General features: G+C 43.6%; 1 long non-coding RNA gene across 1 annotated transcript; it reads right to left on the bottom strand.

The window, feature by feature from the left end:
- LOC118773374 lies at positions 1–25,375 on the bottom strand. The gene is made up of 3 exons (XR_005004726.1): positions 24,562–25,375; positions 8,917–8,976; positions 1–34 (listed from the first exon to the last, which is right to left on the bottom strand). It is a non-coding gene; the product is annotated as an uncharacterized LOC118773374 (long non-coding RNA).
- Positions 25,376–26,655: the final 1,280 nt, after the last annotated feature.

The following is a 26,655-nucleotide window of genomic DNA, read 5'->3' as shown; positions in this document are numbered from 1 at the left end:
GCCGCCGCTGCCGCGCCTAGTTTGCCGTCCGGATCTGCGCGGTAGAAGGGAGAGAGAGAAAAAAAATCAAAAACGCAGAAAAACAAACGGGGAAAGGATCCGCGGCGTTCCCCAGGCTCTGGGTGCCGAGGGCCGTGGGGCAACGAACAAGAAAGCGGGAGTTGCATCCTGGCGGTTTTTGGTGTCAAGCGCGGGTCAGCCGGTTGGCGAGTCATTAGGATGCTTCCGGAAGTTTCCGCGCTCGTAGCCATAGCGCCACAAGGCACGGCTGCCGCGTACGGAACGCTGCAAGCCGCGCCCACAGAGGTGCATTCGCGGCGCCGCGGCTGAGACGCGTTTTAAACTTACTTTAAAACTGGGTCATTCGAGCATTATCGCACGCCTTTAGTTAATTTATGGGACAACAAGGCCAGTTGAAAAATGAAGCCCCTCCAAGATCATTTTTTATTTCTTGCAAAAAAAAAAAAGTTACAATAAGGTCCCAAGAGCAGCAAGTCTAAATATCAAGAGCACCTTCTCATTGGTTTATATTGCAGCATTAAACATGCACTGTAAATCTGCACTCCCAGCAACGTGTAAAATGTGGCTTGTGTCACCTTCTCAGACAATAAATATCACTGCCTTGCATAAGGAATCATCGTACACATACATCTTGTGGATATGTCGAAAAATTTTAATACTAAACCCCCGCAAGTGTTTAAAAATAAGGCCTGTATAGTTGTGGGGCTGGATGCGCCAAGCATGAAAGGTCACTTGCTGTACTGCATGTTTGTTCTGTCCAACCATACAGCAGACACTCTCACACTCACACACACACACACACACACACACACACACACACACACACACACACACACACACTCACACTCTCACACACACACTCTCACACTCACACACAGACAATAACACTCACACTCACACACACACACGCGCGCACGCGCACACGCACACGCACACGCACACGCACACCATGATAAACTCTTGGACATGAACACAGAAAAAATGATATAAGAGGAGAATTCTGCAGGCATGTGGTAGAGTTGGTCCATTCGCCCCTGATATTTGATGAAGACACCGAGGAACAAACTGCAGATGAGGAAGAACAACAGCACATGCCGCTGTCCTCCCCTCCGCGTTCCTCCCCTCAGACTGGGCTCAGATAGAGCGTTAGAAGGTTTCCCCTGAATTATTTATCTGTCCAGGAGGGCAGTAGCAGGTCGGGCACATACGATATTCCCCCGCTTTTGTCCTTAATTTCATCTCTAAACAGGGAGCAAACGCTTGTCTCCACAGTTGGGGTGGAACATTGGGGGGGGGGGGGTGGTTGGGGGCGGGGGATGGTGGTGGGGACCTACGGACACCGCTGAGCGAAAAACAAAATAGGCTCGTTTTAATATGGGGGAATCGTCTGTTTCTGTGAATCCCTGTTTGGTGTGTGTGTGTGTGTGTGTGTGTGTGTGTGTGTGTGTGTGTGTGTGTGTGCGTTGTGCATGTCGCTTGTCCATCGCGCAGACAAATAGATAGGGACACAGATTGACAGACACATATATAAGAGATAGATAGATAATAAAAAAGTATTTACAGAACACTGCATTTTTGCATGATAATCTTCTGATCCAATGTGACTTACACAGTCATTTTTACATGCTATACATGTATGCAGCTGGAGTTACAGAAGTCGTTCAGGTGTTTAATAATTTGCTTAAGGGCATAACAGCAGAACCCTATCGTGGATTTGATCATGCAACCTTCTGGCAAAAGTCCAGTTTGTTACATTTACATTTATTCATTTGGCAGATGCCAAATTGTTAACCAGTTTCCCTTTCTTCACCACTGCAGCACACTGAAAGGTATCCACATGAGCAGTTTGGTTGGTTGAATATTTATGCCTTTAGGGAGTGATCACATTTCCAGTTCCCTTGATGTAAATATTTGTAAGAGACACAAGATGTATGTACACACACACGCACACACACAAACGCGCACACACACACACACGCACATACACACGCACGCATGCACGCACACACACACATGCTCACACATGCACGCACGCATGCACACACACGCTCTCTCACACACGCACACAAACGTCCAGTCGGTGCGTTTGAGAGCTAGCTCCTCACAAGTGAGAACTCTCGACTCATCTGTGCATTTGCTGACATCTTTGATTGACAGGTACATTGATGATCATTAAAGTAATTCAGTTTAGAATCTGTTCCTAGTTACTGTTTTACCTACAGATGTGACAGGGAAACAGACAGAATGCTGATCAGAAAACTAAAAGGGGGACAGGAAACACAAAAAAACAGCGTTACATTAAAGCACTGTGTACGGAAATGAAGCTTCTGCTTCTTCAAAAAACCTGAAAAAAGAAAATCTGAGCTTTGCCAGATTTGCCCTGATACACAGATCTGTAAAATGTATATTGGCTTGGCACTGGTAGTCGTCTTTAACTTCTGTGATCACAGCAACATGACTTTCACATTTCCACTGAGGTTGAGGTTCACTGAATTCAAGGAAACAGATGTGCAATTCTGTATTCGCGTGTCAACACTGCAAAGAGGAGGGTTTTCGGTCTCCGCGAACTGAACACAGCAGAAGCTAACCCCGCTGTAAACTGCTGTAACGTCATCTGATGTCTGACAGAACCAGAGTCAGATTCCTTGTATGTGTAAAAGCATACTTGGCTGATAAAATATGATTCTGATTGGACCAATCTCCCTCTGGCACTCGGGTCCTGGGTGACATTTATCATCTGGCGACATTCATCTGGTGAAGAGAGTTGCCTGTCATGTGCACGTCCACCACCACTCATTTACACACACACACACGTACGCACACGTACGCACACACACACGTATACACACGTACGCACACGCACACAAGCGCGCACACACACACACACAAACACACACACACACATGCACACGCAGCGTACCCCCTGCATCGTGCCCCACTCCCCCCAGGTGGCTCCTGCTGCATCTCTGCACCTTCTGAATCCCCTGACCCTGTTGAATCAACCCCCATCCCCCCCACCGCCTGACAAAAAAATTGCATAGCCCCTCCCACTCAGGGGGCAGAGGCTTGAAGCTCAAAAGTTCTGGCGTGCAGGCTGGCCACTGGCCTGGGTCTATCACTTTAGACACTCCTTCTGGGAATCTGGGCCCTTGTCGGCACCAGCTCAGGTCCACTTGAACTCTGAGGGGCGAAAAGGAGGAAAAAAAAAGGGGTGACCCAACACCCAGATGGGGCACATGGATAGAGTGCTTTCACATGCACTGGGACACACTTCCATATTTAAGGGCTGAATGACGAGTCAGTTTGGAAAAGGAAATATGATGGGACTGATAGCAGTTTAAACAGAGCTGGAAAAGCCTTTTAACACAGTGCTTCCTCACTGGTCTGTTTGTTACAAACTAAGTCTGTGTGTGTGTGAGTGTGTATTTGTGTGTGTGTGTGTGTGTGTGTGCGTGTGCGTGCCTGTGCATGTGTTTATATACTTCTTGTTTATATATCCTTGCTCAATTCTCTCCAAATTGTTGAATTGTTCATTTCTGAGTAGTTTAAAACCACAAGTGTGCAAAACGCATTTTTGTATTTAGCTTGTTACCTAAAATAACTCATCTGTTCAATATGAAAAATGGGAAAAATGTACTTATTTTTAAATGACCAGTTTAAATATAATACAGTTAAAAGTATAACATTACAAAAAGAGTTGAGTTGCTGTAAAAATAGAAAATAAAAATTGAAAAATGCAGAGAACTGTAAAAGTACACAATTAGATGACTTTTTCTTCTTTTCCTTCCTCATAACTGGTGAAGCTGAATAGCTGATTTGTATTAACCCTCTAGTAAAGCATGACTTCATAACTCTAGGAAACAGGAAGGTTCCATTTGTCTTTCCTAAAATGCTTACTGTGGAGGGAGTTGATTGTTAAGATTATCCGAGAGCTAAAAAGAGAGGGAGAGAAAGAGAGTGAAAGAGAGGAGAGAGAAAAAGGGAAACAGAGGGAAAGAGAGAGATTTCTGTCAGTCTGGGCAATCCTGCACTTGCGCTGAGGAGGAGAGACTGACACAGAGCCAGCAGCAGTCGAACAGCTACTGCGTAGAGCTCTTTGCCGAGAAGCGTGGCACTGAAGGACGAGGCAAGCGGTTAAACCCTGCACTCGTCAACGACAACTTTGTATCGCAAAGAAACCAAAGAGAAAGACGACAGGAAAAAAAAAATCAAAGCCATCAAAACCCCACTGACCCCCCTCCTCCAGGCCCCCCCCCCCCCTTCGTAGGGTATGAAAATATTTAACAAAGCCTCTTGCAGTGTCAAATGAACAGAGGAAGACCAAAGAATGAATAAACCAGCGCAAACTTTAGAAGCCGTGATCTCAAAGCCTTCCTCCTCGCAGCCCCACGTACATCCAGAACCGACTAAAGGAGCGGGCCCGGTCCGGATTGATCTCCCCGCTTTAACTGTATCATATCTGAAATTTCCACGGCCTTCAGATCTTTCTACAATAGAACTCAGTCCGCTCCGTTTTAGTGGATTTGACATCTCCCTTCCAGAAAATAGCTGAAACCTGACACAGTGAGGATACAGGGAAAAAAAAAACGAAAGAGAGGAGAGATCATGTGGTTATAATTATATACAGCCAGCACAGTGGTAACGGGAGGCTGCCGATCTTACGTCTATCCCGCTAGTCTCTCAGTAAAAATACTGTCTCATTAAATCTCTGCACAGAGAGGAGAGCCACACGCCACACACTCCTGATAATGAACATTACGCTGGGTTTTTTTCCCCTCCTTAACATGACCGTTGTTATCCTTTGTTCAGCTGTCCCGCTACACATCACAGATGGTGGAAACACACGCACAAAGACCATCACAAAGCATATCTGCGTGTGTGTGTGTGTGTGTGTGTGTGTGTGTGTGTTTATCCGGAGGCCAGGTTTTTACTAACATGTTGCACTCATATTTACACACAAACAATTTTTCCCCCCTCTCAGAATTTAATTTGTTTTCGAGAAAGATTTGGAGACTGACAAGGCGATTTCAGCTTGCATCAGCTTCATGTTTTTTTTTTTTTTGTGTGTGTATGTGTGTGTTTTTCTAAATCGGTATTTGCTTCCATTTCAAACAATGCTGCGTATGAAAGAAATGGAAGGGCCAAGAAGGACAAATTCCTCTCACAAAATTACAAAACCACAGCTTAAAAAAAAAACCTTAACATTACTATTAAGAGCATTACACAGTGTTTTGTTGCTTTAAAGCAGTGTTTTCAATAAAGACATCATGTGCTTGACCACAGTGACATGCTTATTAACATACATCACCAGAGCCTGTATTAATGACCGACAGGAGTGTCGACATGTAGACATTATCCCTACAGCTGTGACAAGCTAACCATTCACTGCCAGCTTAGCTGACGATATCCTCAGCATCCGCCCTTCGCCTTTGATTGGCCGCTCACAGCTAAGTATGGCATTGCTGGTTAAATCAATTATTTTCACACCCTAAAGAGCCAAAAAGCTACAACCAGCAACCCAGCAGCTGACAATACACAGGTTTGCCAGTGACATTCAAAGACTCCATTAAATGCTGAAAGCAGATATGGACAGCAAGTGATTTCTGAAAAATATGGTATTAAAGAGGGTTGCAAGATTAAATAAGGTGATATTAAATGAGTTCTATATGTCTGCAAAAATTGTATTGTATTTATTTAATTGTATTGCCTCAATATTCTCAGTGTTGTTTTTTTTTTGCTCAGTTCATGTGAGGGAAATATCCCCTCAGTTCTGCAAACCACGCTCTACAACTGAAACCATTTTCTCTCCTTCTACAGGGCTTGAGGGAAAGCATTTGAAAGAGCCACACACCTGTGTCCTAATCCACTGTAAACAAACATGCACCTTGATGTATTTTTCATCTGACAGCATGTATTTTGGTGCGGTGTGTGGGGAGTGGGTGTTGGGGGGGGGACTGCTCAAATTAATTCCACCATTTGTTTTTTTCTTTTTTGCACAAACTAAAATAAAAATATTTGTTACACTATCCCATATTATCTTGTTAATTTTGCTTCTAGGTGCTTGAAAACAACTAATGCTGTATTAATGACCTAATGGTCTCACACAGTGAAATAGCATTAATTCAATACTGTAACTGCAAGTAATATTGAAATTCAGTAACGTCACGAATTTGGCGCTCTTATGCTCTAAATTACAAGGTAACGATAATCCAATAAAAGCCCGCTGTGTAAAACACAGAGACAGACACACGGACAAAACACACTGTCTTTTTAAAGAAATATTTATAACGAACACATTTATTTATTTAAACAACTGACAAATGGAATACAGTCTACTGATATCCGGTATTTAATGCAGTGCGCAGCACTTCAACCCTTGTATGCTGTGAAATTAATTAGGTATCTCAGTCTCACTACTCGAGTCATACACTCAGGCTTGACAGTGAGCAACACTCCGCCTCTTTGCGCTGCAAAGTGCAGGCCATCTTTTCACTGTCTAAAATATTCATAACTTTGTCTGGTCTCTATTTCAGGAACTCAGCGCAGACATGATCCAAACAGCAAAACATTAAAACCCGCATCACTTTAGATCACTCAAAAAATAAAATCAAATAAAACTGAAAAGGACTGAGCACCTTTGGAAAAACTTTTCAGAATCTAAATATTTTCACATTTTTATAAGAAGAATTTGGTGATTATTTGCAAACATATTTTTGATTAATACAATTCCTGTCATCCATCATGAAAAGCATAGCACTATGTCATTAATGCGCTGCTCAAGGAATTACAAATGCAATAAAAAATGTGAATGCGGTACTTATTGTCTCATATTCAAAGTGTGTTATTGCATAATGTGTGGAGGTAATGGCAGAGAATCAAAGGATGGCTTCAAGACGCAGAAACATTATCGGCACAACAGGAGATTAAATAGAAAACACTGAGAGGAGATGATGTAAATTCATTTCAATTAAAAGAGGGAAAATGTATTCTGAAAACGCACGTACAAACACACGCGGGAACAAGCACACACACACACACAAACCGACGTGCTAATGCTACTCTCAGCGATGCGATTTTCCACAAAGCACTGGAGATGCTGCGGGCCAGAGCGCAGGCCACTGTAAATACACACTGCTCTCACCTCCAAGAGTGGGGCCGCTTAGGCCACACAGAGCAAAGCAGTGGGGGGTACGCCTGCCGGGAGACGATTCACAAACCCCCCCACCCCCCCCCACCACCACCACCTTGCACGGGGCTGCGCGGGCGTTCCCGTCACCATGCCAACATCAGTCTGGCCTGCCGACTCCGCCGCCGCCGCGGAAACGGGAGTCAGGCCCGGTGAGGAAGTTGTAATCGGTCCCTCCCGTTAGCAAGAGTTTGAGAGGTCGCAGGCATTGTCTGGGGATGCGAGCTGGGGGGGGGCTTGTCAGACGGACAGACAGCAGCGGGTAGGGCCCCGCCGACGGACTGGGAAAAAACTACATGGCACGGACAGGTCTAAAGCCCCCATCAACCCCCACCCCGTTTTTGCACCCGCGTCTTCGCACAACTCCGATTCTCTGAGCTGGGTTTCTCCGCAAAAAAAAAAAGCTTATCAATACTTTATCACGGCAGCTTTGGAGTGCCCAAAGAGCCCGGCAGCCGGACAAAGCAATCCATATTAGGTTTAAAATAACTACACATGAGATCTAACCTTTACCGGAGAAGAGGGAGAGAGAGAGAGAGAGAGAGAGAGGGAGGGAGAAAGAGAGAGGGAGAGCGTTGCTTTAAGAGTGTGTCTCATTCATATCGGCCATCTGAAAGCCTGACCTGGATTTCCTCTCTGGCCCTGGTGGGCTGGGAGAAAGAGCCACGCTACGAGAAAGGGACATCCACGCGCCTCGCACGTTCTCCACCTCGCGGACAGTGGCTGCCCGCGGGAATGCAGCATGGCCACGAAGCAGACGCGCACACATGCACACATACACATACACACACACAAACACACACACACACACACAAACACATACGTACAAGCACACACATATACGCACACACACCCACATACACACATACACATACGCACACACACACACACGTACAAGCACACACATAAACACAAACGCACATACACACACACACACACACACACACACACACACCCACGCGTACGAGGACTCGAACATTTTGCACCTATTAAAACTCCCCGAGATTTAATTCATAAATCCACGTACGCACCCTCACACACACACACACACACACACACACACACACACACACACACACACACACACACACACACACACACACACACACACGAGTACTCAAAGAATTGGCACCTCTTTAAACTCCCCGACCTTGGATATTCAAATGCCCGTACACACCCTCTCACACACACACAAACAGGTCTCAAAGCTTTAGTACCTCTGTAAACTCCCCTTCAACATATAAGTACATGTATAAACACTCACACATACACACGTAGGCAGGCAGACACGCACACAAATTAGGACAGCCAATGTGAACCTGCTTGCAGTGTATGGGTGACCTGAGTTCAGATCCAGTCTATAAACACACACAAAAGCACACATTGATGAGAGCACCCACTGTGTGCCTTTTTTCAGTGCGTGGGTGACACAAGTTCAGATCCACTCTACCAACACACAAATACACACACACACACACACGCAAGCACACACATACACAAGCACACACACGCGCGTGAAAACACACACACACACACACGCACAAATACAGACACACACACATACACGCGCATGCACGCACACATATGCTTGCACGCACACACACATGCACACGCACGCACACACACACACACACACACACACAACCGGAACCAGCACTGAAAAGCCTGTGTGCAGAATGCAAAGCCTGTGATGAATAAGCAGAGCGTACCGCTGGAAGTAGCTGTCCTTCCCCCTGCAGCGTACTGGTCCTCTGTCTCATTTTCTTCTACTGCCATGAAAAGAGAGACAGACGGAGACAGAGAGAGAGAGGGAGAGAGGGGGAGAGAGAGAGAGAGAGAGAAAAATGAGCCGTTAAAAAAACAAAGTAGAGCAAAACTGTCAGAATCAGCATTATGTGTACACATTTGTATCAGACAGGCAACTGGCTTAGTGAGGAAAAAAAAAATACTCCTAAGCTACAAAATTCCTAAGAAAGCAACCAGTGGGTTGGCTGTCTGTGCCGAAAAAAGTGAAATATGATGATTCTATATCTGTGGGCAGTGGCGGGAAAAGCACACGGCCGACCACTTAAACCGGGGACGCTAACGCTAACGCGCCACCAAAATAAAGTCATCGATGATTTGTTGAAAAACACAGCGCTTGGCACACTGCGTCCCTCAGTGGCCTCACAGGCCGTCGTTCTGCCCTTGAAACCGAAATTACCACATTTCACATTGCTTAACGTGGCTCTGTGATTGCATACAGTGGAAAACGAAGGCACAAACACAGGCTTCTGGCTTATCAATAGGCCCACGTGTCATAGCCTGCGCTAATCCCCCCCCCCCCTGCCCCCCAAGACCCGTAGAGCTGCAGCACTGACAGTTTCAGCACGCATGTCAATAGCCTGCGAACACGCCTATCGTACATCATCTCCCGCCCCGGCCATCTCGCACTCTCACGTGTTGCGCACCTCGCTGGCGCTAAGGAAAAAAAAAACAAAGAAAAAAAAAAAACAGTGCCCTGGGATATCCATCATTTTGTCACAGGACATCATAACGTCGGTGCGCTGACGGCCTTCCGCAAACCAAAGCCTGACATGATGGAGTGCCCGTACGCCATGCAAACGGTAAAGCGAGCCACAAAGCTATGAAAGCTCACACAGACACACAACAGAACCTGGGGGGGGGGGGGGGGTAGTGGTCAGGGTAATACTCTCTGGGTACTGAAAGAATCCATCATGTTTCTTGGATATATCAAAATCTGTTATGCACATTCATAAACAAACATGTACATAAAACAAAGAAGACTTAACAGGCACAATGCTTTACAAGGACATCTATGGAATAATTTCATAATGCAGACTGGGATTGTCTTGTCTTACTTATCCTCAACAACAGCGCTGTATATGTACCAGGCCTGCCAGACTATGTTGGTATTAATGTAGAGCTGTTTATTATTGGTCTGCACCTTTAATTGGCTAAAAACGAGTATATTCACAAAACTGGCACCTGCAGCACTGTGAGAGCGCTGTGACTCGCTGCCCCGTTCATTCACTCGAGCGGGGGGGGGGTAGGGGGGGAGACAGAGAGAGAGTGAGAGGGAGAGAGAGACAGAGAGAGAGTGAGAGGGAGAGAGAGACAGAGAGTGAGAGAGCGAGAGTAAACTTCTGGACCGCTGTCATAAACAATCCCGGACTATCCAACCGCTGTCTGGAACACGTTCCGTGAGTTTTTTTTTTTATTTTTTCATGCGTTGGAACCGCGGCGGCGTGCCACAGCATTTCTCATTAATCGAGGTGGCACTTCTCTCGCTAAGACACCGGCAGGGGTGACGGCGTGCCGGGCGCGCGTGACACGCGAGAGGCGCCGACAGGTGATCTCTCGCTAATGAGGGCGATGCCGACGTGACCCAACAGGAATTAGCGTGCGTGTTGGTGCGGGGGGGGGAGAGGAACCTTCCGTACCGAGGGCCGGGCTTCGCATTCCTCCACAGCCAACGGCGTCTCCCGCGCCCGCTTGGGGTTTCTCCGCCCCGCACCCCCTGGCGGTTAGTCGTGCCTTGACCCTAGGAGCCGCCCTGCGGTCGCCAAAGCCGTGCGGCGCTAATCCGGGAGAGCAACCCGACAGTCGCCACCCTGGTGCGAAAACGACTTGACGATCATGGCCATCACAAACGATCCTTCGTGGAAAAAAAAAATGTACAGTTTGGGAGCCACAAGGGAGGAAACACTAATGCTAGCAGCTGCGAACAAGTTGAAATTGTGCGCAGATCCACTCATCTTTCAAACATCTAGGCGGCTCGTCCTCTCCGCTGATCCATGCGTGTTAGCCGCTGCACTGATCTGTGCAGTCGTGACACAGATTACACAGCAGAACACCGCAACTCTCTCCTGCTGTATGCAGGTCAGCATTATGCTAATGCGGTGCGGTGTAGCGGTTATGGACCTGGGCCTGTAACTGAAAGGCTGCAGGGTTCATTCACTGGTGGGGTCATGCCCAGACTCTGCACTTTCTGGGGGTGCAGTGCACCCCTAAGCACCCCCACAGACCTCAGTGCACCCCCCAGTTGTCTCCTTATATTCCAATCTCTACACAGTACTTATGACTTTTTGTGCACCCCACCGTATTTCCTCCTGGCACCAAGCCTGGTCATGCCACTGTACCTTTGAGAAAAGGTTCTCGGTGGAAACTGGTTCAGTAGAAATTTCCAGCAGTAAAAATGAATACTATGGAAGTTGCTCTAGATAACGGCACCTGCTAGCAAAATATTTAACAATATAAAAAAAAAAAATCGTAACATAATATATTAATAACAAATACAATTTCATCACTCCTGCTGGCGGGACAGAAAGTGGATCTGTCCCACAGATGACCAGTCTCTTAGCCACTAGTGCTCCTTTTAAGCCCTTAGTCCTGTGGGGACACAGTGTTGGGTTTCTGTTTTTGGTTCACATAAATAAGCCTGTTGATTTGGGTAACTGGAGGAGCTCTGACAGATCATTGCAGACTGCATTCTTCATTCTTTAATCTATTTTTTTTTTTTTAAATGTTCATTCTTTACGTTAGAATCTCTGTTTCCTCCTCTCCCCCCTTCTCCCTGACTGTACGACTGCTGTCTGACAAACAGTCGGAAATATGTTCCAGAATGTTATCATCCTTCTGTATTCAGCGGGGAGATTCGGCCGTACCTCTCATTAACAGCCATATTTCCATATCTTTATACTTTGATAGCACCATCAGTGACCCCCCCAACACCCCCCCCCGCCACCACCCGCCCCCCGTGCACGCCTGGCCACGCTTATTCTGAATGATGGAAAAAGACCCCAAAGGCACCGCTTCAGCATAGCCACCGGGATTGGTTTCAGCTGCGACAGTAACGTTACTCAATGAGGCTGCACGGGCCTTAAGAAGCTTTTGGACATTACAGTAGCTTCAGAAACTCAAAGAATCCTCGTTACTAACAACGATTCTTATGGACCAAATTACCGAAAAACAAACAAATGCGAGCTAAAAAGAGAACCGAGGCAAAGAGCTCCGCTCCACAAGGGAAGCACAGCTTCCCAGTCCGCACTCGGAGCCTCAAACAAAACCCAGCGCTGAAGAGTCTGGGGATTGTGCTCTCCGAAAGACACCCACACAAACAATCGGATCACAGCAGCATAGACGCACAGCACTGCTCTCGAACTGGAAACGCCATTCGATACCCGTGTTGAAAATAAACACTCCGTGGGAGGTTCCGTGACACAGCTGACCTTTTTCAACCATTTGTAACAACTAGAAATAGCGTCGGAGGCGCGAATGTACTACCTCACATCGCGGCAAGCCATTACTGAGGCATATTTAACGGAGACCCGGTAACATTAAACGCACAGTGATAGGCGATGTGATTTGGTGCTTTCACACACTTCACATGATTGCTAATGCCTGCAACCAAAAAAAGGTGGAAAAACACTTTTTTAGTTCATGTGCTTGTGCATGCATGTGTACATGTGCATTTGATAATTGTAAATGAGCCTCCTGGGTCATTCAGCTGTTTCCAGATCAGTCCCGGACAAACCAGCCAGCACAAATGCATTACATGAGTTGTAAGTATCAGGAAAACGTATTTTACAAAAAAAAAAAAAAAACACCTTTTTCTTTGACTTGGTGAACTAACTTTAGGAATGAAAAGCTGTGCTGTTTTTTGTCTACATTTTTCTTGGTAAAAAATAAAACAAAGAGAACAAAAATATGTGATACTTGTCTGTTTGATACATATTATAGATATATATATTATATATATACTATAGATACACACTGTAGATATACTGTAAATAGAATGAGTTGACTCCATAGCAAAATATTAATGACCATTAGAAAAAAAGAACACCCTGACCTAAATATTTTTTCCCTATTTTTTCATCCTTCCAAGAAAAAGTAACACCGACAAAGTCTACACAAACATGCTGTATGTCACATCATGTGCACACTTTTTTTCCTACTGATTAACTTTTAACTTTTTCTTAACAGCTCAGTCTTGAAACGCCCCCCCCCCCCCAAAAAAAAAGAAAAACCCAGCATCAGCATCCTTAAAGTTATCATAATAGCATTTTTTTTCTTTTAACCACAAAGTTCTTAGTAGAAGAGGCACGTGTGGAGAGCTAAATGGATTTCAGCAGCAGGTAAGAAACAAAAGCCTCCCACCTGGTACATGCATAATTAGGATCTCACCAAGGCATCTACAGCTTGTAGTTCCACCCCGCAGTTGAAATGTATCCCCAGTTACGCCTGTTGTATCGAGGCCCTTTGCTTTTAGAAAGCGGGGAAAAAAAGAGACTTGGTTTAGACAGAGGCCCCCCTGCTGGAGAGCTCCTCATCAGCTGGAAATGCAAACCAACCATTTCAAAAGGCAGAAAATTGCATATCTTAAGCAATTAGAGCTGCATTTAATTCACATGGGTAGGAGGCTGTATTCTTAGCGAGCCACAGGCCGCTGACTGAGGTGTCAGACCTCCCTCTCATCGAATCATTACATGCTTCTTGTGAAAATAATAAATTATTGCTTGGTTTAGTGAGTCTGGTATCTGCTAACATATTTGCCTCTAAATATGTGTGTGCTGTAAGGCACAACCTGCTACAGGTGGTGCATTATGCACAACACACACACACACACACACGTGCGCGCACACACGCACACACACACACATGCGCACACACGCACACAGAGCTGAATGTCAGCAGAAATAATTGCTAACACAAACAGCCAAAGATGAATATGGAAAGGGACCTTTGTGTTCACATTACGAAACACAAGGACAGGCGCCTCTCAGCTAATGTGTGAGAGAGGTCTTTGCTTAATTTAAGGGGCCGCACTACCTCAAGGTGCTGCCCTAGGATTAGCCAGTGGTCAATACCCACAATCCCCTGCTTTACTGAGGCTCCCTGCACCAATGGGCATGCCTCAAGGACAGAGAGAGTCCTGAGAATGAGAGACAGAAAACTGTTGGATTAGGAGTGAGGTAACTGAAGTAAGGCAAAGCTAAAGTTTCGCTAATCACGACTAATGATGTCAAGCGAGCCATTCCAAAGTGTGTCTGGACGGCTCCATTTAAAGTTATGACATTTGACTCTCTCTCTATCTTCCAGCCCTTCCAGCCCTCGTGGCAAAAAATTGTATGAGGAGCCACAGAAGAACTGCTAAATCTTTGCTGTGCGGCGACGTGTGTGCTTACAGTGCTCATGACATGGGCTTACATCTACTCTATTTCCCTGGTCTCTCTCCTTCTCTCTCACACACACACAAACACATGTGAACACCAAATTAATCTAAACATACAGAATCAATAATTAAGGATTTGACACCAAACAGCCTCTTAAGTCATCATATTTTGTTAGGGGAATAACAGAACTACCGTGGTTAAAAACTACTGTGAGGAGCTCTCCTGCTCCAGCGGAGGTACAGACACCCTTCCCTTCCCCTAACGGTCGTCTCTTTCTTTGCTCATGTTCCGGTTCGTTCGATAAAAAAAGGTCCCACTCTCCGAGTTCTGACACCCACCCTTCAGCACACCAGCTGATTAAAACGCATTTTCTTTTATAAAATTTTAGCCTTCGGGCCAGCTCCAGCAGAGCCAACTCCAGTCCATCTTGCTTTAATTAAATTACATCAATTGAGTTGACGAGTCAATTTAATGTAGTGGCAAACTTGTTGTTTGGCCAAGACAGCACTTTTCTCTCCACGTTTATGGCATTGTCTCCAGGGCTGTGCGGCAGCCATAAGGGCCGGGACAGAAAACAAAAAACCACTGCAATCGCCGGCAAAAGCACTGGCGAAAAAGTGATAACAGCATAGTCTGGTTACAAAATAAAATCATATTGTGTCTGCAACATCCAGGTATGACATGGTCAACCAAGCCTCTGAGAACACAGCTCCTTCGGAACAAATTTATGTTTTCATTTTAAATGATTGCAATTTTTTTTTTGCCATTAAAAAAGTCTCCCAACATCACAGAAAGCAAGAGCAGAATTAGGAAAAAACAGTAAGTGAAGTGGAATATTCATTCCATTTCATATTTCATATAGTTGACATTAGTAGCAAAAAAAAAGGGGTCAGATTTTGATACAGCATACTAGTGGCATTCACAGCTGGAACTCATACAGTGGCTATGTGCACTAGCTCTGAGTAAGCTGCACATGTTAATGCATCTTCACTAAGGTATGTTCAATCATCATCGTCATCATCATCATCATATTTTTACATGATATAATGTTTCATTTAATTTTTAAGGCATGGTTCTGAATTTCTTATTGGTAGCCACTGTAATAACATTTAGTCAATTATTACATTTTCTTGGCTCCTTAAAAGCAACCCAAAGTATGACACACAATCTAGGCCCATGACTAAATTTGACTAAATTTCGGATAATGCAGTGACCTTATGGAACACATCTACTTCCTTAACCAGGGTATTGGTACCATCTATTTCCCCTCACACCCCATTTCTTGGCACGAGTTGCGCCAATACAAATTTGGGAACAGCAGAGCGCGAACTAAACAAACGGCCTCGACAACAACACAGAAGTCAGAAAAAAAAAGTTGAGCAAAATTTCCAAGAACTGCAAGCCCACTCTGGAGTTGTAGAACGCTTAACAGGCTCCAGAGCATGCTGATGTGAGGGTTTTTTTTTTTCCTCGCGCTGTGGAGAATACGCGTGTGGGATAATTTGGAGAGCAGGGTTTAATAAATCCCCCATGGCTTCGTCTTAAATTGGCACAGGGAGCTTTCCCTGTGGGGGAAATAAGGGAGGTGAGACTGAAGAATATCCTTAACAAAAGACCAACGAGGGTAGAACACAACTTTTACATTACGGGGGAACAGCGGCTCCAATTTCTCAGAGCACGGCAACTTGTTAAGCTTCACATATTTAAGCATTTTTTTTTATATTCTTTCCCACTTTTGAACGGTGTGTCTGATAAAACTTTTTTTTTCCTTTTTCCTTGAACTTTGTTTCATTTCTCTCCATAGGACGCCACAGTAAATGAGACTTTTGGTAAGCCAGGCATTCATCATTAGTGTTTACAGACTGTGGAAAACAAAACAAAAAAACTTCCCTGTCCTCAAATAGTAATTGAATAGACTTGTTAGAAAGGCATTTGTGGAATATAAAATTACCGCATTGCCTTAAAACTATCTTCTTTATGTTAAAACCTCATTTGTTGAATGAGCTCTTTCTGATCGATACTGACAACTGTAACATGAAACACAGCTTGAATTCTTTCAGTGTATGTAGAAGAGAAGAGCACAGGGGATATTCAGAAGATATTCAGAAGAAAAAATAATTTAACAAAGGAATCTATAAAAATAAAATAACAAAACATGTTGGCCAATCCTGAAAATAAGTGTGGAATAACAGGAACGACATTGTGACTTCTGACTGCGCTGTGGAAATTTGAAAAGAAGACTTTTTTTCTCCCCAACATGCAGCCCTTTGAAGGTACATATGTATTGCCTCTGTTCCGCAAAGCACTGGATTAATAAGCATCTCAAGCGCAGACAAACAACCCAATTCAAAAGAAGCAATAAGTCAAAACAGCAGACATCATAACAACTACGCGTTCATGCTCTAAATAAAAGAGAGAAAACAGTAAGTGAATACAGTGAAATACACTGCATGCAACATGAAAAAAGCTTGACAAAAATCTAAATAACAACTAATTTGGAACACTCCAGAGTCTAACCACACTGCAGCGTATTAAGGAGAATCTGTTAAAACGGCAGTATTCACAATTTCATGTATCTTAATGGGTGGTAAAAGGATCTTATAGATTAAGCCTCAAATTCAAGAGGTGACTGATGCTGTCATTCTTCAACATAGCAACACCTGTTACTCTGGTCTTCGTCAGACCTCACAGTGCAGTACCACAGGGTCATACAGGGTTCATACTTCACACAGCTAATTCAGTATGTTGTTGTCATGAGACTTATGCAAAAAACAAGCATTATTTCAAGTTTGCCAAATATATTATGCACACTGGTACGCTCTCCCATCTAACATTTATATGTATTCCACCCTCAAACATTCCTTCTGCAAAAAAAAAAAAAAAAAAATTATATATATATCTCAATGCCAGAATTCTTTGGAAGCATCCCGGATGTACCCAGGGTTTCAGACCTGTACACAGTTGTGGGACATACTAGTAACTAGACATATATATATATATAATGCATAGCAAGTGCAACTATATTAATATCTAACAAGATTTACTCCGTATATAACAAAGAAGCAATCCTTTTTTTGTTTTGACTGAATCAGTAGAATGATATTCTCAGTACTGGCTACGTAGATCAGTGTCCCACAAATAAGACCCAAATACATATGTAATTGTAATAATCTTTCTGGGATTTCTTACAATACTCCGCATTCTGACAAGTAAATAACTGCCTTCTTGTGAGCACAGCGGATATCACCTGAAGGAGTTGGATCAATGCCACACATTAATTAATTTTTGTAGTATTGCTGAGAGACAATATGCAAATTGCGATACACTGTGCTTCTTACTGTACACACAGGACTCAGCTGGTAACTCTTCTTAAAAAAACACTGACTTATTTATACATACATGCCTGGTGAGAAAGGTCACGTGTTTGTGAAATGATAATCACATCAATCACGTTTTTCAAAAAAAAAAAAAAAATCAGAAGAGGAAACAGAGGAGGAAGAGGAAAAGAGGAAGAAAGAGGAAATGCTTTCCAAAGGGGCACCTGAGCATCTCAGATGTTAAAATGGCACTGCCAGGTAATCATGTCATTTCTCATTTTAGGTTTAAGCATGTAAAGAGGCATGTCCCGCGCTTCCAATCTCACCACTTTGGCAGCCCTTTTTTTTTTTCTTTGGGTGTAATACTCGTCGGTCCTGGCTGTGCCATTGTTACCTGTACCACAATGAGCCTGCCAGTGGCGGTGAAAATTTCGAGGGAACAGTAGCTCATTCTGGTGGAGGGAAACGCACACCCCCGCGGAAGGTGCTCAGTTTTGGGGAGCAGGTCCTACATTAAAGCCATTGACAAATATTATTTTGGAGGTTTGTTTGTTGTATATCAAGACTTGAACAAAGGTATTTATGTTTACATCATGGTAAATAACAGCCACAGATGAGAAATAATATCACACAAATAAGAAATAATCACTACAAAACAACAACTTTGAGATCATAACGTATTTAAGATGAATGTTAGGCTAATAATATTATTTTGATATTAGCCAGATATATTTAGCCAAGTTAAATATTTTGTGATCTCAAACACAATCTATGTTTCTTTTGATCACAAGATAAATGAGGATTTTGGTATCAACAAAATGGTTGAGTATCTTGTTGTCGCAAACCTGAAAACAAAATATTATTTTGGATAGCCTTAATGAGTCACAACAGTGATTAGCAATTTTATGGAAAGTTTTTTTTTTTTCTGCAAGTGTTTATTTAAATACATGTATAACCCAGAAAATTAAGGCTCTAAATTATACAACCAGAATACTAGATTTTGACTGTAATATTACCCATTTATGAGGAAATAACCATGTGATTGTAGGACCAGGTCATCTCCTAACATTACAAAATCCTTGCAACAACACTGTGAAGCGATAATGAAAATGTAACATTACAGTTTGGTTGTGAGAATGTTATGTGTCAACCAGATTTACCCCAAGGCGCAGAAAAAGCTTGCAGGTACGAACTGACAACCAATTACAGCAGGTTTCGAAGGTCTTTAACAGAATAATATGACAAAACTAAGAGGTGGTCAAGGAAGCCTTGAGGTAGGAGTCAGGCAGTCCCAAAGACACTCTGAAGGATTAGCCTGGGCAAAGGCTGAGGCAGAGAGAAAGCAAGCTCTCACGAACACTGCTTTAATAATCACCACGTCAGTAAGGATCATATGAAAATAATACAGCAGAACCAAGAGTATAAAGAGCCAATCCAGGTCCATAAATCGGGTTAAGGTGGAGTAATCCGAAACAGACGGGGGGGGCCAAGTCACCTCTGTGCCGTGTTCTAGGGAATGTCAGGTCGTGGCCTAGACAGCGTGAATTGGTTGGTGACAGTCAAGACAGTCGCGCCCTTGTTAGCCGCATATCCATACTGTGAAGGTATGCCCAAGTGTTTGGGCAGAGACATTTTGAGCTCTTCTCAGCCAGCAGAATCAGTAGGAGGGTGTCTATTAATTCTACCCCCGCCACTTGTCCGCAGTCACCAAGCCGAAACTCCACCCCCACGTCCAACCGCAGCCAATAGGATGGCAGGAAACAAAATTATTGTTCTGTGGCAGCACAGAAGGTAATTGAGGACTTGCTCAGGTGGGATTCTGTGACAAGAAAGCACACAGTGATCACATCAATTATCACCTCTGCCTACACCTCAACGGAAAATAACAAAATCCATTCCTTTTCTCAAGGACAATAATACTGATACCGTCAATATCGCTAATTGAAACAGATTCATTTTGTGCTAAAAGGAAAAAAAAAAAAAAAAAACATCACATGGTCACAGCGGTACTGAATTAGTGGCTGACATTTGTGAACAGCTCGAACTAGCAATATTCCCAAACAGAACAGGAAAAACGCCTGCATTGAAACTGGTCCCCATGCTTAAGTTGTAGAGCTGGAATGAAACATGAGGGGAAACATAAAAGTATTTCTAATAAAGGATATTATTATTTCTTTGTTAACAATATAATGTATATCAGCAAAAGTAACTGTGCAAACCTAAACAATTAGCTTAGCTATATATTTTCTAAACAGACAAACAAAGGTGCAAGCCATCAAGTTGCTGGGCTATTCTTAATGGACAGAGGCAACAGACTCCTGACTCAGCTCAGCACAAATATGCTTGTTTCCCTCCTTCAGCGTCTTCGAGTGATAAAGAATCAGTCGTCTGAAGAGGACACTTCACAGTAAGTAGAAACATTCATCATTAAAATTATCACCATGCATTGAAGGCTGCTACTCAGGACAGCGTGGTAGAGCGAAACTGGTCTTGTAAACGGGAGTTGCAAATTTGGTTCCCAGATGGGGCACTGCCGTTGTAGCATTGAACAAGATGCTTAACCTGAACTGCTTCAGAAAAATATCCAGTTGTTTAAATGGGTGACATGTAAAAACTGTAAGCTATATTAATCAACCTAGACAGAGATGTCAGCCAAAAAAAATTTAAGAAAAAAAATAAATAAATAAGGGATCTCTCACCTAAGGTACATGCAAGATCTTCAAAATCCTAGGTTTACCTGGCTTTTGTGCAAATATAATTTGTTTCATAGTGTGTATTTAAGGTTTTTATTCATCACAATCCTTTGAAGCAAGGAATAAACAATATACAGTTCATTAAACCAGATACACAATCTTCTGACACCAGTAAAAAGACAAGAAAAGCACTGAGGTACATCTAAGTGTCTCATCACTGAAACAGTGTGAAACAGTCTCTCTGAAATCAAATGTTATGGATATGCACGCACACACACACACACACACACGGACACACACACACACGGACACACACACACGCACATAAATATATATGTATATAAAACCTGGGTAAATGTCACCTGAAATGGTGAAACGCTTGCATACATGATGTATGGATGTATGCAGTAACATTAATTCCCCCGGCAGTGGCGCGGGGCGGCTCTGCATCTCGGATTTTAATAGAAATGGGAGCCGTAAACTTGCCCTTTTCCGCAGCGGGGCTTAAGCGTGACCTCTGACTCGGCCTCTCCCGGGGAAGCCGTGGCAAGGGGCCAGGCTCCAGGGAGAAATGCCCGAATTCCGAGCTTCCCCCCCCCCCCCCCCCCCCCCCCCCCCACCCCCCCCCAAATTCCCTCTTCCCTCCCTTCCCCTCGGGACCAGAGAGACACCCTCAGGTGACCCATCCCCAGCATGTGACCCCACGCCCCCCCCCCACACACACACTTCCCCATCCCAAGTCTTCACCCCTGACTCCATCTGTGACGGGTGCACCCTCATGTACAAACATTTCCCACCCCGTGCAGATTTCTCTGCCAGTACCGAAGGAGCATGATCACTTGCTGCAACGCACATTTTGAATTGTGTAATTCAAAGGCTCGCCGTTACAGTGGTCGCTGCCATGATGCTTTTTTTTTTTTTTCCCTCTGGCGTGATGAATATTAATATTTATCAGCCAGAGCCGCAGTCTGCATATTTCAGAGTGTCAACAAGTCTGCGTTCAGCTGGTCAACTGTTAAAAGCATTCCTCACACCTTTCTAGCGGATGATTCCACAACAGGCAGTGTAAATTGAAGCCAGACAGTGAATAGCATACTACGATTGCAAATGATCATGATTCAATTATCATTGTAAAACACAATAATAATGAGACAATGAATACAAAAATAGAGATTATTAACACAATAATAATCTTCTTACTCTGATCCATACCCTCATTCCAGTTTCACTACAGTTAATTTAATGTATCAAGAACATGTACCAATTCACATACAACCATAGTGAAGTGAAGAGGAATTCAGTTTAAATTATACCCATGGAAATAATTGTTACGGAATAAACACGCTTATTAGTGTTATTATGTTTCACACATGATACAACTGCTTACATTGTTGCTCTCGCTTAGAATGAACAAGACCTGTCTACATGGTGTAAATATACAGGCCAATGATAGGAAAAAACAAATCATTAAAAATCACAGAATGGCAAAATCTATCCTCCTGAAAGCGACTCGGTCTAGTGGGGTGTTGTACACTGTGTTATGCTGACTGTGGATGTCTGGAAACAGCTCTGATTACATTTTAATCACTGCTGAAGAGAGAAGTGTCTGTGGCTGGTCACACAACTCCAGTTCAACCTGGCCACACAAAAAAGCTCCAGATGTCATTGTTATGACATCACACTGATGGGAAACAGAATTTTGCATTCCAACATTTGTTTTTTTTTCCCCTCTTCAAGCAACAGAGAAACGTATCATTCAAAACTCATGCAAGAAAAACGTGCAAGTCTTTTTTTTTTTCATGAGGACAATTTTCACAGACTTTCACAGGCAATGGTGACATCCTATTCGATGTGTCGATGGCACTGTCACCTTACCTAGCAAAATATGTCACACCTCAAAATCAAAAGATTCTCAGTATACACTGGTGTTAGAGGAAAAGCAGTAGCTCCCCGCAACATGTGATTTTGCACAGTTAGCTTATTAAATAAGTACATGCATACATTCATACATCTGTGATAAATATTCACAAACATAAAAAAGCATAACTGATTTATTCAGGCAAGGACGTGCCCTCTAGGACCACACAGTCCCAAAGCTCTCCTCAGCCACACTCGTGCTTCTGAAATAAAATGGAGGCTGTAAGAACACAGCACACCTTATAATCTTCCTTTGAGGCAAAGACTTCCAAGAAGGGGGATGAGGGAAAAAAAAAGTCCCCAGACCTCTAGCTGGGCCTGTGAAATTGTGAACAATTATTCGCTGTGCAAAATACAATGCCAGCCAGATGAACTGGAGCTCAACCCTGAAGATCGGCAGCTACCCCACTGCAAACTGCAAGCTGTGGGTGTGGGTGTGTGTGTGCGCGCGCGTGTGTGTGTGTGTGTGTGTGTGTGTGTGGGCATGTGTGTGCTACTGTATGTTTGGCAGTGTGTGTGCCTACATGTGAACCTGTGAGAGAGAAGGCATGTGCATTGACATACTTGTGTGCATGTGTGTGTGCGCGTGTGTGTGTGTGTGTGTGTGTGTGTGTGTGTGTGTGTGTTTGGTGTGGTGCCTGAGAGGGACTGTACATGTGCTTGCATTGGTGAGTGTGTGTGTGTACGTTTGTGTGTACGAGAGTGAACATGCTTTTTATGAGACGCTATACTTAGTCCATCTAGTCATAAATGCAAAGACAGATTTTATGTGCCTGACCTGTAAGGAACTGATTCTGCTTTTCAGACCCTTGTCTGTCAACTTTCACCTAAGAAAAGTACCTCTGTTCAATGCTAGTCTTAACTGCATGTTGAGACTGCAGCTATCACATTCTATAATTGAAATATCTGAAAGGTCCCTATTTTAACTAAACAACAACAACAAAACTGAAGTAAATACAGACACAAAACTCTTTGGATTCACCTATCAGTGGCTTTCCAGAAATACATAAAAGACGACTAAACCTAGCACACCATGTTGTATGATAAATTCAAAATGCATGAGGTATTCTATATCCTGATATGCCAAAATACTAATAATAATTGTTAGTATTTATAATACTAATAAAATAAATGTATTGCAGGATAACATATATTATACAGTGTCTGTTTTCCATCTGCATATTTGTAATTTAATGCACATACCGTAAAATAACCTAGTGCGAAATACCCTCCAAATTACATTCATAAAGTCGCAAGTATTAAAATGGAAAATGTATTATTTATTTTATTAATAGGCAATTAACGGGCAATGCAATCGGATTGTCTACCGCATACATAGATTATATATTCAACAGCTCATATTTGTATATGTGTTGACATATAGTATTTTTCACGAGTAAATACGTCTATTAATAATAGTAACTGCGGCTTGCAGTAATTTAATCTTATACTAAAAAGTAATTGATCCGTCCTATAGCTGTCAGGTATCTGAAAGGGCTTGTGTCTAATTCACAAAACAAGGTCGGTGGCAATCATTCACTGTCATTTTTTTTTTCTTAACCTCGTGCTCGTACTTTCTGTTTTCTTTCACTCCTCCCATATCGTCTCCCTGTCCCTTTTCCTGAAGTCTATCCCCCCCCCCCCAGAACGAGTGTCTCTCCACTGCGCTGCCGTCGCTCAGCCTGGCGTCACGTGACTCGACACTACAAACTTACATTCCATCAGACTCGGGCTCTTCAACATCATTAACAACTGATCTAACAAGCCGCGGAGAAGTCGGGAGATGGAAGCGCATCTCAAATAATAGCCGTCACATGCAGCCAGACGAGAAGGCGTTTTAGGTTCGCTTGCTTCACAAAATCGCTTCTCACCTCTTGACGTACGGCAAAAAAAAATGTGCCCATTCGATTCCCCCCAAATCTTTTTAACATCATGACATTCTATGCAAAAGTAGCAACAGTCTTACGAAAAGGGCATTTTCGCAACACACGTCCCGTCAGTTTGAAAATCTGCTGTTTGGCAACATTAAGGTCAACAGCGTTTCGTCAAGCTCAGTATTCGATGAACTCGGTGGATTAAAAAACTTTTCCACTACTAGTTTCCGTTTTGCACAACCGTGAGATTCGCAGGTATTTTCACTAAAACAGTTTGTTCGTGTTAATGGTAAACTGCCGAACGCGGACGGGTTCCACCTTAAGAATCACTCGCGTGTTGAAGCTAGCCATAGATACAGCCAACATTGTACTTACCTTTCAGAGATCTTGGTTTAGCTTGCTTGCGGCGAGACATCCTAAAGAAAACAGCCGAAGTTGCTCAGTTTCAGACCGATCAAACGTGTACTATATATAGCGGATATCCTATGCAATCCCGTTTTATTTTCACAGACCACAGCAGCGGATGCTCTCTCGAGATGCAAAAAATGTATGTAAAAATAAGATCTGGATGACGATAGCAATTCTGGGATAAGTACACGAAGGGAGGTAACACGTTTAAAATCCAAGCTACCTATTTAATGCAACTGTGGTATCAGGAAAAGTGTCAAAATAGTGGTAATTCCGTCGCAAGCGGTCCCATCCTTCCGATAATAAACATTCGCGTGCAAACATGTAGTGATGCGCTTTAAAACAAAAGCAGGATTATTGCTTTTACTGTTTGAGCTTAACTGCAATCGCGTTGGAAAGACATCAGCAAGTCGCCTGCTGTGCAAGGGGAAAAAATGCAACAAAACTTAAAAAAGGGGAAAAATACTTTTTTTTCCTTACATACTAAACTAAATTCGAATCTCCCTTTTTCTAATTCCCGCTAGCTAGTGCTGGATTTGGTTCTGAATGTGATCTAAGTCTACGTTTAAATTGGTAAAAGAAGCAGAGAGAAGATGCGCGCTCCCTCCTCATCACAAACCTGCGAGGTCTTGGACTGCGCTGTCGCTCCGGTAGTCCACATAATAATGGAAAATGGAAGCAAGGCCCCCAAAGCCATCAGGATGACTCCAGAGGGGGCCCCTAACCCGCAGGGACTCGCTCTGTACGTAATCACTGAGGAAATCATTGTCAGCCTGCCTGCACTCACATACAGACGGAGAGGCATGATTAAAATCCCAGGGACTCCGGCAAGATGTGGACTCCTGGATCCTCTCTTCCGCCTGGATCCGGAGTCTGCAGTGAGCCTCCAGTACCGAGGCTCGCTGTTTTTTCCGCCTCTCGGCTCACACACTAACGTCTCCGGCGGAGCGCTGATCCCCCTCCTGGTCGGAGCGATTAGAGAGGGGGAGAAAAAAAGCATTTTGTTGTTGCTGCAGATATGGCACCTGCAGAATAATCACAGGATACAGAAAGCTTTGCTGTTTAAGAGGGGGCACAGGAAACAATACTGACAATCTAAAATAATGATACCTTTCATGATTGTGCAATGATTTAAATCTGTAATACTCTTAAGCCTGTGATTTCCTCCTTGGTAATTTGCGTAATTCCTTAGAGTTCAAAGTTATGTAATGAGACTAAATACATATTTTGGGGTTGGCCCCAAAATTAAAAAAAAAAAAAAAGTTGCAATAATATTTGTCATTTATTTGTGATGCATGGTGGAGAAAAAGTGCAGGCAAATCAAAACAGAAACGTGTTGAAATGGCAGTGAAAATATTAAAAGCCTATCTTGCTCAGAAAAAAAAAAAACAATGATATGTTAATGGTCGAAAATTGTGTTACAATGCGTCACAGCTCTTTGTTAAAGAGCGCATATCTGCGAGTAAACTTTAATTTCGTCAGATTTGTCTCGTATCCACCATGGGACGGCGTTTCGATGTGATTGGTGAGGTCGAGCTTTGAGGCAGACCACAATGCAGCGCATTAGGAGCTCTGACTAACGTCCGCTCAAACAGACAACACGTACACACGGATGCGTTTCGTTAGGATGTGTGGATGAGCCGCAGCAGAATGTACAGCCTCCGAGGGCATGACATCCCAGCGCTTCAGCATTGGTAGGATGTAGGAAGCTCTCAACATCTTGCCCCGCGGCACGGTAAAATGCCGAAGCTTTTTTTTCCACGAATCTCGCGGCCCGTGGCTTGGCACCTATGCTATGTTAGCTGTAGGGGTAAAAAAAAGGTGGTATTGGTTGCAGTACCCCTACTGTTAAGATACGTGCGAATGAGATTCAGCAAAACAGCTGGTGCTGCTGGAGATATCTCAAACTGTGCTCAAAGACCCTACCCTGAGAAGGAAGAGGTGGATTTTCGGGATCAGCAGTCCGTATCTAAGATTCATGGGGCAAAGGTCGTGTTTTTGAACACTAACGTTTCCCTCTGATCTTTTTTTTATTGCAGTCCAGTGGATATTGCTCTGAGG

Source organism: Megalops cyprinoides, chromosome 2 (assembly GCF_013368585.1).
Source record: "Megalops cyprinoides isolate fMegCyp1 chromosome 2, fMegCyp1.pri, whole genome shotgun sequence".
NCBI lineage: Eukaryota > Metazoa > Chordata > Actinopteri > Elopiformes > Megalopidae > Megalops > Megalops cyprinoides.
This window is presented reverse-complemented; position numbering and strand designations above follow the sequence as displayed.